Genomic DNA, 14,834 nt, shown 5'->3' with positions numbered 1-14,834 from the left:
CCAAACGGACTCCAGATCAGCCCTCCCGAGAGAGTTTAGGGCTTGGCGGCGGCTCCGTATCGTAAAACGCGATGAATCCTTCTCCCTGATTTTTTCTCCCCGAAAGTGAATATATGGAGTCAAGGTTGAGGTCGGTGGAGCGTCAGGGGGCCCACGAGGCAGGGGGCGCGCTTAGGGCGGTAGGGCATGCACCCACCCTCATGGACAGGGTGTGGGCCCCCTGACGTGGACCTTTCTACCAATATTTTTTATATATTCCAAAATAATTCTCCGTTGATTTTCAGGTCATTCCGAGAACTTTTCTTTCTGCACAAAAATAACACCATGGCAATTCTGCTAAAAACAGCGTTAGTCCGGGTTAGTTCCATTCAAATCATGCAAGTTAGAGTCCAAAACAAGGGCAAAAGTGTTTGGAAAAGTAGATACGACGGAGACGTATCACCTCCTCTTCATACATGTCCCAGATCCTAGCTAGACTGGTCCTCAATTGTGGAGGCCACTCTGGGTCAACCCAATGCACATAGGGGCATTTAGGCCCATCCTAAAATTGTAAAGGAAATGCATAATTCAGTTAACTTAAGAAAATACAGTAACAATGAATCAAAATTCAATTAAATGGACAAAACTAAGTAAACTGAATCAATATTCAGTTAACTGACAGCAAATTCAGGTTCTCTTTTCACACAACCCTTTGAGCATTCCTGGGCTACTTAAACACTACATATTTGGACAACTAAATAAACTAATCTTCTTCTTACATCACTATGAACATGGCACAGAATGGCACAACAGAGCAAGTTCAATCTCATGTGTAATTAAATGGCCAAAGCATGGACAACTATGAACATGAGTACATGTACTACATCAGTACCATCTACATATACAACTAAGAACATGTAGTAACCTTTTGTGCACAACCCAGGAATCTTCTTCCACTGTCAACAGACTCAAATGCAACAAGCTTCTCACACACTGCTTGGTGCTCACACCTATTAGGTAGATCTGCAGCAAGGCCTGCCCAATCGGTGCTCTCAATGGTGCGAGGACCCTAAAACCAAATCTGGTAAGAAATCCCATTTTTCCTATAACCCTAGATGCTAGATGAAGGTGGACAGGATCTCACCAGACCGGTGACCGAGTTGCCACCTGATGAGCACGCGCTGGATCCGGAATCACTCCATGAAACCATGGCCACTAGCTTGCTTGAGGTCCTAAGGTCCTAAGGTCACCTTGATTGCTAGATTATGTCACCTTGATTGAGGTCCTAAGGTCCTAAAAACTACTCACGAGAGAGAGAGAGGGAGAGAGAGAGAGAGAGAGGATGTCCACACACGAAGCTTGTGGCAGCGAAACAACCTCTCGTTGCCCGGCCTCTCACCTCCACGACCCATGGCCGGATGGGCATTAGGGCTGGCTGGGTGGACGGTCACACGCCAAGCCGGGTGCAACGGGCCCGACTAGCATGTGCGAAGCACCCCGGCTGGTGCCGAAGGATGCTGTCGGCGTTCTGGGAACGGGGGTCCCCATACTTGCCTGCCTGCGGTCCTCGGCATGGCTAAGTCATCAGGCCGTGCGGCCCATCTTCACCAATAAGGCATTCAAGACCCTCGCGAGGGACCAAGCCTCGCGAGGCGGATGACGCAAGACCTCCTCTGGAGTAGCCTAGCCGGGCAGGCTCACGAGGAGTAGAGATATCAAGGCGAGGCAAACCTCACGAGGCCTCATGACGTGAGCCATGACACATGACACCAGGCGGGCGCCAGCACGTGCAGCATCCTTGTTTACTCTTTGGTGCTAAGGAGGTAAGCGCAGGCGAGGAGTACCGAGGCATCAGGCAAAGGTTGCCATTTTGGTGCAACGATACCAAGGCTGGGAGGACGGCAAGACGGAGGTCATCGTGGAGCCCAAGACAATGTCACCACCAGAGCTTTGCGCAGGCGAAGACTACTTTTGTCAGGATAGCTTGTACTAGTTGTCCCCCTTCGAATTAGCCCGCCATTGTTGGCTCCCTTCCCGCTTGATATTTGGGAAGAGGGCCAGGGCCAATATAAATAGGACTAGCCACCACCTTAGCAAGGGACGGATCATTCAGACCATCCTCACACACACAAGCTCATCAAGTTCAAGAATACCTCAACCTCAGGAGGTTGTTCTTCCCTTGTATTGTTCATCATTAGCCCTAGAGGCAATCCACCACCACCACACTGGAGTAGGGTATTACACCACAACGGTGGACCGAACCAGTAAAAATCTCATGTCATTTTGTGTTGCGAGTTCGTTGAGTTCGTCCGCAAGATCTTAGCGAGCTAGGGCGTAGATTGGTGGGAAGGAAAGACTTCGCGCGCACCCTAGTGTTCGAACCTCAAGGGCTTGCCGGAACCCCACATTCGACATTTGGCGCGCCAGGTAGGGGTGCGTCGGGGCTTCTCTCCACCAACTAGCACCCCGTACCGCCGCACTACGCTCCCATGGCAGGTGCGTCGCCACCAACCTCTGCAGCCAACACCAGCAGCAGGGAGTCTGGGTACCGTGCCATGGCCGCCGCTCTGCAGCGGGTGTAGTGGCCGGCCAAGTTCAGGCCAGAGATGCCGCCGCGTTACGACAGCGCGGCAGACCCGGCACTGTTCCTGCTGGCGTACGAGGAGGCCGTCCTCGAAGCCAGCGGCGACGACAAGATCATGGCCAACTTGTTCCCCATGGCCCTCGCCGGTGAGCCGCGCGCCTGGCTGCTCAACCTCCCGGGATCCACGGTGGCGTCCTGGGGGGAACTCCGCAACCTCTTCACCACGCGTTACGCGGTGCCGGCGCACCACCTAGTCGCGGCACTGCTGGGTGGCTCCCAAGCACCGCCTTTAGATTGCAGCGTCAAGCCTTTCTTCCGTCAGATTGGGGCAGCCTGCAAGCGCCCGAGAGCTCCGCCAGGTTGGGCTGCGTCGGAGGCCGACCTCACCTTCGGCTCAGAAGACCACCCCGACTCCACCGCCGGCTCCGGGACGCTCCCGATGCTCTCCACACCCACCATCTGCAATGTGACCGTCACCAAGACCCTCATCAACGGCGGCGCCGGCTTCAACTTGCTCTCCGTAGAAGCCTTCAGCCTTCTTCATGTGCCGCTCGAACGGCTCGGCCTCAGCAAGCCCTTCACAGGAGTGGGTGGTGGAGCTACCCACTCTCTAGGGCAGATCCGCCTCCCCGTCACCTTTGGTACGCGGGACAACTATCGCACCGAGCTATTGGACTTTGACATCGCCCGCATCGGTCTCCCGTACAATGCCATCCTCGGGTACCCGGCTCTCGCTCAGTTCATGGCGGCGACTCACCCAACCTACAACCTCATGAAGATACCAGGGAGCAAGGGCGTCCTCACCATCAAGGGGGATACTAAGAAGGCCGTGGCGGCTCTCAAGCTCGCCTTCAAGACCGCGGTAGCAGCACAACCAGCCGGCGTTGGTACGCCCGAGGCCAAGGAAACCGCGCCCACCAAGAAGAAGCAGCTATTCACTCAAGACACGGTGGAGACCAAGCAGGTGCCGGTCGATGAGGACGAGTCTTCAAGAGCCACCTTCACCATACACTACAAAAAAAGACACATTCGTGACATTTTGGGCCGAGAATTTTTTTCTGTCATACATATGACACTTCTATGACGATAATTGTGACAAAACCCGGTGTCATCATAGATGTGGTGGGCTCCTACTTGTATGACAAAAAATCATGACAGAAAATGTGATTTTTATCCTGGGCGGGCCGGAGACGCAGCTGCATGAAATTCTTTGGGCCGTCCATGACGGAAAAAACCGTGGTAGAAGCAAGGGCGAGGAAATTTTCGGGGAGTTCCCGGTTACGGTGGGAGGTCAGGGGCCGAGCGATGTGCGCTTCTCTCGTACACGTACGCGCATGTGTGCGAGGCGTTGGCTCTAACTGAACCCGAGCGAGGCGTTGGGCTCTAACTGAACCCGAGCGATTGCACTGCAGGCTACGCGTTACTGAACCCGAGCGATCGATCGATGGCTGTTAACTGAACCCGATCGAGCGATTCTTTCGCTACTGCTGCTAACTGAAGCCGATCGATGCTGCCTCTGGATGAACAATGAGCGTTGTGGGGGGGGTTTGGATGAACAGTTCCCAGTGGGGGTGGATGAACAGGACCTCGTGGTGTTGCCTCTGGATGAACAGGACCCCGATCGATTGATCCGGTTGGGGCTGGATGAACAGGACCCCGTGGAGGGCTGGATGAACAAGACCACCCCGTGGAGGGCAGGATGAACAGTAGACGGTGGAGGGCAGGATGAACAGTAGCCCGTGGAGGGGTGGTTGAACAGGAGCCCGTGGAGAGGGCTGGTTGAACAGTAGCCGGTGGAGTAGCGCGCGGTGGAGGCTGGATGAACAGGAGCCCGTGGATGAACAGTCGCAGGTGGAGGCTGGAGGAGGTCGACGGTGGATGAACAGTAGCTCGTGGAGGCTGGAGGGGGTCGACGGTGGAGATGAACAGTATCTCGTGGAGTCCCGTTTTGCGGTGCGACACACCCTTCCTGATGAACATGACCCCCATTTCGACCGTAGCGCTCCAACACAAGTTAGTTTCCTCCGTTTTGCGGTACGCCACACCCCTCCCGATCAACAGGACCCCCGTTTTGACCGTAGGAGGTCCGTTTCCTCTGTTTTGCGGTACGCCACACCCCTCCCGATGAACAGGATCCCATTTTGAACGTGGCCGATCGAACACAAGGCCGTTTCCTCCGTTCTGCGGTACGCCAGGCCTCGTTTCCATCGCATGTTCCATCCAAGCCCTCCCGATGAACACGACGCATTCCGTTGCCTCCCCATGAACACGACGCATTCCGTTGCCTCCCCATGAACACGACACATTTTGTTGCCTCCCCATGAGCACGACGACGATGTTGTTTCTCTGTTCTGACCCAGCCATGTACACGAGCCCTCGCCGTACGTATGCGCGAGTAGGCGTTCGAGACCCTGCCCGTATGTACACATACATGGCCATATGTTCTTTCTTGCACCCTGACCGCTGTACGTACGTGTACGTGCTACGTGCGCGCCTCTACTACGACACGTGCGCGCGTCTACATCGACCAGTATATATGTACGTACACGTTCGCGACCAGAATGACAATGCTACGTACGCTTCGACCAGGTGGGTCCCGACTGTTAGGCACTTCCTTGCGTGCGAAGATGTAGCTGGTGGGTCCCAGCAGTCAGGGGGGTGAAATACGGTGGCCCGTCCTGTGGGTCCCCGCTGTCAGGTGGAGGAATAATTATTTTGCACGTAATAAGGAGGCACTTCCTTGCTGTGGCCGTGGACCCAGCTGTCAGCCTCTCCACGTACGGTCCACGTCCGATGGAAGCCGTTCCTTGACCATGTTGACCATGCCGCGCCGAGAGCACTAGGGCGGTGGACGACGGCGAGGCCTAGGAAGGGGACGACGCGGAGCTGGGGAAGACGCGGCAGTGGATGCCCACGCGTAGAGGAGTACGAGGGTTCACTGGTTCGCTGCGGTGTGAGGCTGCCGTCGCCGCAGAATAACAGGGAGTGTGGGTGAGTAGAGGGATGGCCTGGCCAGCAGTGGGAGTAGTAGGGGGTGGTGAGGCCTCCGCCGCATCGCAGCCGGCCACGGGAGGCAGGAGCATGAGGCACGACCGGCGCTGGTTTGGGCGGGTGGAGCAAGAAGACCAGAGGTTGAAGAAGCACTACGGCCGTTGGATGGACATCGTACGGTCACTGGAGCTAGAATCGTGCATATTGACTAAGTTGACAAAGCCCTTCGTCCCCGTCAACTTAGTAGGCCCACAAGTCAGCTTGCCACTATACTGGGTCTCAGCGAACAGGGGGAGTATTCATTTTTTTGTGCGTAATAAGGAGGCACTTCCTTGCGTGCGAAGATATAGCTGGTGGGTCCGAGCTGTCAGCGGCGGTAACGTTTTTTTCGCGAAATACAGAGGCCCTTTCGGTGGGTCCCTGATGTCAGGTGGAGGAATCATTATTTTGCGCGTAATAAGGAGGCATTTCCTTGCATGCGGCCGTGGACCCAGCTGTCAGCCTCTCCACGTAAAGTCCACTTTAGATGCATGTCGGTCGTTGACCATGTTGACCAGGCCGCGCCGAGAGCACCAGGGCGGTGGACGACGGCGAGGCCTAGGAAGGGAACGACACAGAGGCAGGGAAGACTCGGCAGTTGTTTCCCATGCGGAGGGGAGTACGACTGTACGAGGGTTTACTGGTTCGTCTGCCATCGCTGGAGAATAACAGCAGGTGTGGGTGAGTAGAGGGATGGCTAGGCCAGCGATGGGAGTACGGTGGGGCGGTGAGGCCTGTGCGGCAGCAGAGCTGGCCGTGGGGAGGAGGGAGCAGGTAGTCCCGTCGGCGCCTGTTTGAGCGGCTGGAGCAAGAAGAGCAGAGATTGAAGAAGCACGACGGCCGTTGGATGGCCATCCAACAGTCACTACTTGTGTGTCAACCTATTTTTTTAGGAAAGCCTCAAATCTATGGAAAACAGCATACAACCCATCTGCCATTATTTCTAATAATTTACAGCCCATTTGCTAATTATTAAGGTTTTTTTGGAGCCCCTATTCTTTTTGTTAGCATTACAGCCCATATTGTGGCGACGGTTAAAAAATTATACGAAATTTTGCATATTTCGGTCCAGTCCGAACTATTTTTAATCCTGAAATTTCGACTCACATTCAAATTGATTTTAAAAATAAATGTATATCAATATAAAATCCAACAAATTCTCCACGCATAAAAATTAATGTAATTTCAAATCTCAAAATGAAAAAAGATATTTGAAACTAATTGCCGGTTTGATGTGTTTTAAAAATGTACAACCCATTTCTCATTACTGATGGGCCATTTTCTCGGCCAGCCGAATGAAAGCTCTCCTTGTTTTGAAAGATTTGCAACCCAACAGGCCTGACAAAGCGACTTACTTGACAAATCACAAAAAAACTGGGTTGTGGCCGTGGACCCAGCTGTCAGCCTCTCCATGTATAGTACTCTTTCGATGGAATGTCGTTGACCACGTTGACCACGCCGCGCCGAGAGCACCAAGGCGGTGGATGACGGCGAGGCCTAGGAAGGGGACGACGCAGAGCCGGGGAAGCTGCGGCAGTGGATGCCCACGCGGAGAGGAGTACGAGGGTTCACTGGTTCGGCTGCGGTGTGAGGCTGTCATCGCCGCAGGGCCTGGCTAGCGGTGGAGTAGTAGGGGCGATGAGGCCTCATCGGTAGCACAGCCGGCCACTGGAGGCAGGAGCAGGCGGTCTCCCCGGTGCTGGTTTGGGCGGCTGGTGCAAGAAGAGCAGCGATTGAAGAAGCAGTAGGACCGTTCTATTCAAATCTAACGGTTAGTGCTGCTAGAATCGTTTGTTGACTAAGTTGACAAGCCCTCCGTACGCGTCAACTTAGTAGGCCCACATGTCAGTCTCCTAACCGGTGCGCCCCAGATGTCAGTGGGAGGAATCATTTTTTTGCGTAATAAGGAGGCAGTTGATTGCGTGCGGCTAGGACAGCGGAGGGAGTAGGATGGGTCGGGGAAGCCTGCGCGGCATCACAGCGGGCCACAAGAGGAGGGAGCAAGCAGTCCCGCCGGCGCTAGTTTAGGCGGCTGGAGCAGGAAGATCAGAGATTGAAGAAGCACATCGGCCGTTGGATGGACATCCAACACTAACTGCTGCTAGAATCGTGTGTTCACTAACAAAGCCTTGCATAAACAAGTCAGCCTCGAAATCTGTGGCATGTACAGCCCATTTGCTATTATTTTTATAATGTTTACTCATTTTCTAATTCATATTGAATTTATTGCAGCCCGTTTCCCATTTTGAGAATTGCTGGCCATTTTCTGGTCAGTACCAGGTTAAAAAAATTAACTAAATATGTGGGAAATTTTGAAAATTCGCAAATTTTTGCTGGGGAACGAAGTATTCTTAATCCAAAAATTAATAGCCATACTAAAAAAAATTTAAAAATAAATTAGTACTATGTCATGTTAAATCCAATGAAATACGTATAAGATATCAGTGAAGAACAAAAACAAAAAAAGAAACTTATATCCCATTTGCTATAATTTTTTTGGAATTTTCAACCCCTTTTGATATTACTTTTAACAGACATTGACCATACTCTTGAGCCAGGCCGGAATGCATCCCTCCTCGTCTTGAAAGATTTGCAGCCCAGTAATTCGGAGAAAACAAATAGGCCTAGCTTGGGTATTCTTCAAAAATAAATACTAGGCTACCTATTTTCCCAAAGAAACTAGTGCATGAGCATTTAGCTTTATTTATTTACTTATTTATGTTTAGGGGACCATGAGCATGTACCTGGGCCGGATTCATGTGAGAGCCTCCCTTCCAGTTAATTATGGGCTTCTCTATTGGGCCTTCATCAGTGGGCTGCATGTTATCAACAAGTGGAAAATGTGTTCCGAGTTTCAAAAAAAATGTGTTCCGTATGATAAATAGTATGCGCTACGTACGGTACGGGGCACTAAAGGATCGAACCATGCAACGACTTCCAAAACATTGTGTTTGTCGTTCTAACAACACATTTATTCAACCAACAGACGAAATGTACTACTGATTGTACATTGAAAACAGCAGCAGCAACAACCAGGGCTGGGGGTGCAACAGAAGCAGTAAGCAGGCCAGAAGAGTGAAGACACAGCTCTCTCTTCAGCCATCATTACAAAAGAGCTATCAAAAAAGAACAAGTGTATGCATCAAACTAAATAAAGATCCTACTACACCAAGTGTACGCATCTAACTAACTGGCTCAGTTAGACGTTACTATTTTTTTTGAAACGGAGGCAAAAGGATTGCCTCGTCGATTAATTAAGAAGAAGAGAATTGCCCGGTTAATGTACGGAAAACCGGGCTAAAACCGAAGACGTTACTATTTATTAAGCTGCAGTGGAGTCGCAGATGGAGAGGAGTTGGAAACTTCACTGGTTTGGGTGCGCGGCAGCACAGCCACGGTGCCGCCCATAGGAGACAGGAGCAAGAACAGAGGTTGAAGAAGGAGCACGGCTGTTGGATTAACATCCAACGGTCCAGCTGCTAGAATCATTTGTTGATTAAGTTGACAAAGCCATGCGTACACGTCCGCTTAGTAGGCCCACAAGTCAGTCACCAAATCTGACGGGTCCCAGCTGTCAACGGGATGAATAATTTTTTCGCAAAACAAGGAGGCACTTCCTTCCGTGCGAAGATACAGCCGGTGGGTCCCAGCTGTCAGGTGGAGGAAACATTTTTTCAGCTTAATAAGGAGGAACTTTCCTTGCGTGCGACCATGGACCTCGTGGGTCCCAGCCGTCAGGCTCTCCACGTAAAGTCCTCTTCCGATGACTCTCGTTTGTTGACCATGCCACACCGAACGCAGTGAGGCGGTGGACGAGGCGAGGCCCCGGACGGGAACGACTCGGAGATGGGAAAACGTGGCAGTGGAGTCGCAGATTGAGAGGAGGAGAAGGGTTATAACTGGTTCTGTTGCGGCGTGGGGCTATAGTCTGTGGAGAATAACAAGAGGTGTCGAGGGGTGGAGGGATAGCCTGGCCGGCGGTAGGGTAGCGTTTCGCAGCGATCCGTGCTAAGCAGAGCCGCTAGCCGCCGGAGGCCGGACCAGGCGGTCCTGGCGACGCTGGAGGAAGAAGATGAGAGATTGAAGGTGCATGCCGGCCGTTGGATATAAATCCAATGGCTGTGGATGACACAATCATTTGTTGACCAAGTTGACAACGCCCTGCGTAGGCTTCGACCTATTGGCCCACATGTCAGCTTGCAAAAATGTGGCATATATTTAACCCATGTTTTCTAGAATGTACAGTCCATTTGCTGGGCTGGGTGAACAAATAATTTCGCGTCAATCAGGCCCATTTATATTTTCTAAGAAATCCCAGCCCATTTGCACTTCATTGAAATACACGTATTAGGTGGGCTCGTTATATATACTCCCTCCATCCGGAAATACTTGTCATCAAAATGGATAAAAGGGATGTATGTAGATGTATTTTAGTTTTAGATACATCCCTTTTTGTCCATTTTGATGACAAGTATTTTAGGACGGAGGGAGAATAATGTTATGCTAGAAGGAGCAATTAATATCAAAGAATAAACCGGAGAGGCACATTATATATATAATTAGGAAATTAGCGAGTTATTGCTCAAAATAAAAATGAGCGCGCTATTATTAAATTGGTCCTTAAAATCTTCGCAAGCTTTTGTACGCAATCACCAGGATTCTCCTTGCCCGTGAGTCAAAAACAACCAGGATTTTCCTTGCCAACTTCCGTTAAACATTTACTTTTATAAGTTGGGATGTTTTTATAATGTATATATAAGTCTCTAGCTCCTAAAATTGTAGGCTTAGCGATCGATGACCTAGGCGGGCTAGTTTGGCCTAGTGGGTTTCAGTGATATGACGTGCAACACAAAATCATAGCAATGCAGAGACGTACTCCCTCCGTTCCAAAATAGATGACCTAGGCGGGCTAGTTTGGCCTAGTGGGTTTCAGTGATATGACGTGGTACAGTGTCGTCCAGTCTTCGCGTGTGGTAGGAGTATTGCTGGTACAGTAAGTTTTCTTGAAGAAGCGGAATTCAATGAAGTCATGATGGTTCCTTCGTCCGAACAACTTACAGTGGGAAAGGTTGGGCCTGCGATACGACCGGGGTAGACCAGGATAATTTTGTGCATGGCAGGTGGACCAGGATGGTCGACATCCCACAGATGGCGAATGAAAGTATTCTTTCCAATATAGAGGACGAGCAACGAGTATTCATTGTTTATTTTTGATGAAAGCTATTGTCTCCACTGTTACGACGGAGGAGTGTGAAACACGGCAGCCCAGTGAACTTGGCATGTGCACCACTCCCTCCTTCCTCATGTAATGCCCAGGTTACAGCTTTTTCTCACTTTCTCTCTATCTATTTCCTCTCAAATGTTTTTTACCTTTCTTTTTTTAGACACAATTGTTTTTTATGCCTTTTTTTAGAATTATTTTTTATACCTAGGAGCACGTGTAGAGACGGGCTCTTGCAGAGCTCACTCCTTGACTTTGTCAATGCCTCTCTCTCCTCCACACAAGGAGTACTACTTGCTATGCATGCATGCGGCGGGCAATTGGCGTCTTGAGGGGCCAGGGCGGTGAGAGCGGGCTCCGGAAGCGGTCCGGACTCTAGCATAATTTTGGTTTTTATAGTATTTCTTTATCCATTGACAGGTAGGCCCACGTAGATAGATAAAGAACACGAGCTGATGAGGCGCATGCGGACTGTTTGACTGTTCAACCCGACAAATACGGAGCTATACGCTGAGCTAGTGACCATATAATCACCATATCTCGTATACAATGATCAAAGTGAGCTATCAAGACAAGTTCGATGACCGCCAATGCATTTTACTCGGTAATAAATGACCAGGATTGAAGGGGAATCCAAATTTGCTTCGTCTTCTGTCCTTGAGCTCTTGACAAACCAATGCACTATACAGTGGTCCGGCCACTCCACCCCAGAGCTCTCACCAAGCGTCGTTCATGCCACCGCGCCGCATACTAACCGGTAAGGCAGCGATGGCATCCCGCCGCGCCGAGTTCCTCGCCGCCCACGACCGCACACAAAATGGTAGGGAAGCGATGGCATCCCGCCGTGCCGAGTTCATCGCCGCTCGCGACCTCACAACTATGTGGGAGGAATTTGAAGATGCCAAGGCCGAATGGGCGGTAGAGCAAGAGGCGGCCAAAGCCGCACAGAGGGAGCGGAAAAGTCAGAAAGCACTCAAGAAAAGAGAGGCCCGCCACCGCAAGAAAGAAAAGGACGCACGCACTGCTGCAGAGAGGTCGGCGGAGATCCAAGCACGGTGGGGTGTCGCCGACAAAGCTGGGAAGGAGAACAACGACGTCTGGCCAGCATGTGAGAAGTAGTAGTACTAGTAGTTAGTGTGTGTGTGTGTGTCTGAGTACGAGCATGTACCAGTACTACTAGTTACTACTGTAGTTTTTAGAGCAAATTACTAGTACATTAGCCTAGACTAAATGGAAAAATTCCTATCCTAAGCATCAAATGGCATCTCTTTCTCTATAGGAATTGAGATGCATGTCATCTCACTTCCTATGATTTTCATATTCCTATCCTATGAACGAAAGGAGGCCTCTGTTGGAGTAACTACTGTAGCTAGCAGTACTACTGGTACAGTAGTTTTCTTCAAGAAGCGGAATTCAACGAAGTCATGATGGTTCCTTCGTCCAAGTAACTTCAAAGTGGGAAGTGGGCCTGTGATTTGACGGCTCATTAGTCATTGTTACTGCGGCGCGACGACCTGGGTGACTCCCTTGGAGTTCTGCGTGCATGGCAAGTGGATCGGGATGGTCGACGTCCCACATGTTGGCGAACAGAAGTATTCTTTCCGATATCGAGGAGCAAGGAAACCGCGTGGTATAGTATCACTGCTGATTGGTTCGCAAAAAAATAGCATCACTGCCAATTTATAATTATTTTTATTTCTGATGAATGCTAGCGTTTCAACTCTTACGACGAAGGGTGCCAAACACGGCACGTGCTGGATGTCCCACACGTCAGCGAAAGGAGTGGGACATGAACAGCGTGGTAGAGCCCAGCGTAAAAAAATAGCGTGGTAGAGCGTCTCCACTTCTTCCACTTCTGGGTCGGAGACCACACGTAGTAGTACTTAGTGGTATGAATGATACAAAGTGCGACCTGGAGACAAAGACACGTCTAGTTGGAAGGTCTCGGGGCATACACGTAAACAAATATAAAAGTTAATATGTGCCTCCAACTAATATAGTAATAGTAGAGTACTTAGGCACGTACTCCATAACATCGCCATGCATTGCACGTACAACATTTAGTGGTAGTACATAGTAAGAGACAAATGCCGCCCAAGAGTTCCTTCTCGACCTACTTTTGGGTGTTTGGTAGAGTGTATGGAGGGTGATGAGTCCACACTAGTTTAGCACAAATACACTAGAAGCATGCATGAAGAGAGCATGCATGAAGAGGGGTGTTGAGTTGAGCATGCATAAAGAGGGAACAACTATGCTGAGACGAGAACGCAACCAAACACACCCTATATGCCACGCATGTTCATACCATTTGTGCCTTTCTACTTCACTTACTGCACTACATTACTCAGGTTCGTACGTCCACTCCTGGGTACATGTTTGTCTCGTAGTTCCAGTCCCACGTGTTCTTCATATAGATGGAACGGCCTTGCATAACATGTGCACCTTGATGCTAGATGTCTCGCGTGTTGGCAAAAGGATGAACAAAGCTCACGTAAAAAAATTAGAATGGAAGAACATAGATTCCGGACGACCGAGAAGGAGCAAGTAACCTCGTGGTGGAGCGTCTGCACTCATAATATTTAATATTATTCAGCGATATAAAATTAACCAATCATCTCCACAGTGGACTGGAAGAGTACGAAACATGGCAGCCCAGTGTAGTAGTATCATACTAGTACATGGCTAACCCATGCTATCACCATATTTCTTGGCTTCCGTGCGACACCTATCTCTAGTAATCCAGCAGCCTGTATCGCTTCTCCCTCCTCGTCTCTATCAAAGTGCGGCGGGCTGACGTTTCTGCCGTCTATTGAGGTCGGTTAACTATCACATGTTAGCGACATGCCAAGAGCATTCTAAAAAAATTCCTTTCACGTTCCGTTTTCAAAAAGAAAAAAATCCTTTCACGTATGAATTTGCCTGTATGCTTTGAGCAACTTGCATGTCCTATACTGCTCCTGTTTGATACTCTAACTTAGCTAGAGGTTAGACTAACTCATGACTAACCCTGAACTAACTGTAGCCAAAGAGGTGTTTGGGTGACAGGGTTAGATTGACAATAAATGCACTTCATGGAGAGAGAAAAGTGATTTTTCAGTGGTCCCAATGAGAACTATCTCCAGTTAGCACCTCTTGGGTGGGATAGTTTTTTTTGGTGGGTTCGGTGCAACTTGCTCCAATTTGAACCCTCATGCTTGGATATTTTAGGGCTATTTGAGCCCCAACTAGCTCAAACTAACTCTAACCCATGGATCCAAACAGGGCCTATGGCCAGTCTCGACGCGGAGTAGTCACGTGCACCGGGAAGTGGCGCTCTCTCGACCGTCGCGCCACTTCAAAGCCGGCGCCAGTGAGAGGTCGCCTCCGGTCTGGCCGGGCATTAATGCGGCACTGACGCTCCAGGGCGACGCTGATCGTTTCACGCGGGAAGCACGCGCTGGCAAGGGAGTATAGGTTTTGAACCGTTTCAGGTGTAGTACTGGTAGTTTGCAAAACTACTCAATTATTGCACTCAGTTTCCTAAGAAATTATGGTAAAAAAATGTTACTCCACAGCCCGCTTCCCTTCTCCTTCCTCTTCCACTGCCCATGCACGTCCGCGGGAAGCGACCGGTCAACCCTTATATAGGAGTGCTAGCACAAAAAGATGCATGCATGACCACTAAAATTTCCATATTAAAGCGCCGCTCCGGCGGGAGTATGGCGTATGTTGTTACCTTCGGCCAGCCCATGGCTACCGGGCGACGGCGACCAGAGAAGAGGCGGCGGGAGGGGAATGAATGCAGCTACTGTTTGGGTTCGCCTTCCGGCTTAAATAAATGCGCAGCATCACGTGTACCCGCGGGTGCACAAATTATAACATACGTGTCTGCTTAAGTGGGCGTCACGTAACTAGTGTGTGTGTGAGAGAGATTCTGAGAGATAGAGTGCCTGTGTGCGACTCTACTCTTCGGATATGTACTCAACCTTTTGCATCGGGATATAAGTATAATGGTATTTAATTTAGCTAGTGATTTACATG

This window comes from Triticum aestivum, chromosome 2A (assembly GCF_018294505.1).
Source record: "Triticum aestivum cultivar Chinese Spring chromosome 2A, IWGSC CS RefSeq v2.1, whole genome shotgun sequence".
Classification (NCBI taxonomy): Eukaryota; Viridiplantae; Streptophyta; class Magnoliopsida; order Poales; family Poaceae; genus Triticum; species Triticum aestivum.
This window is presented reverse-complemented; position numbering follows the sequence as displayed.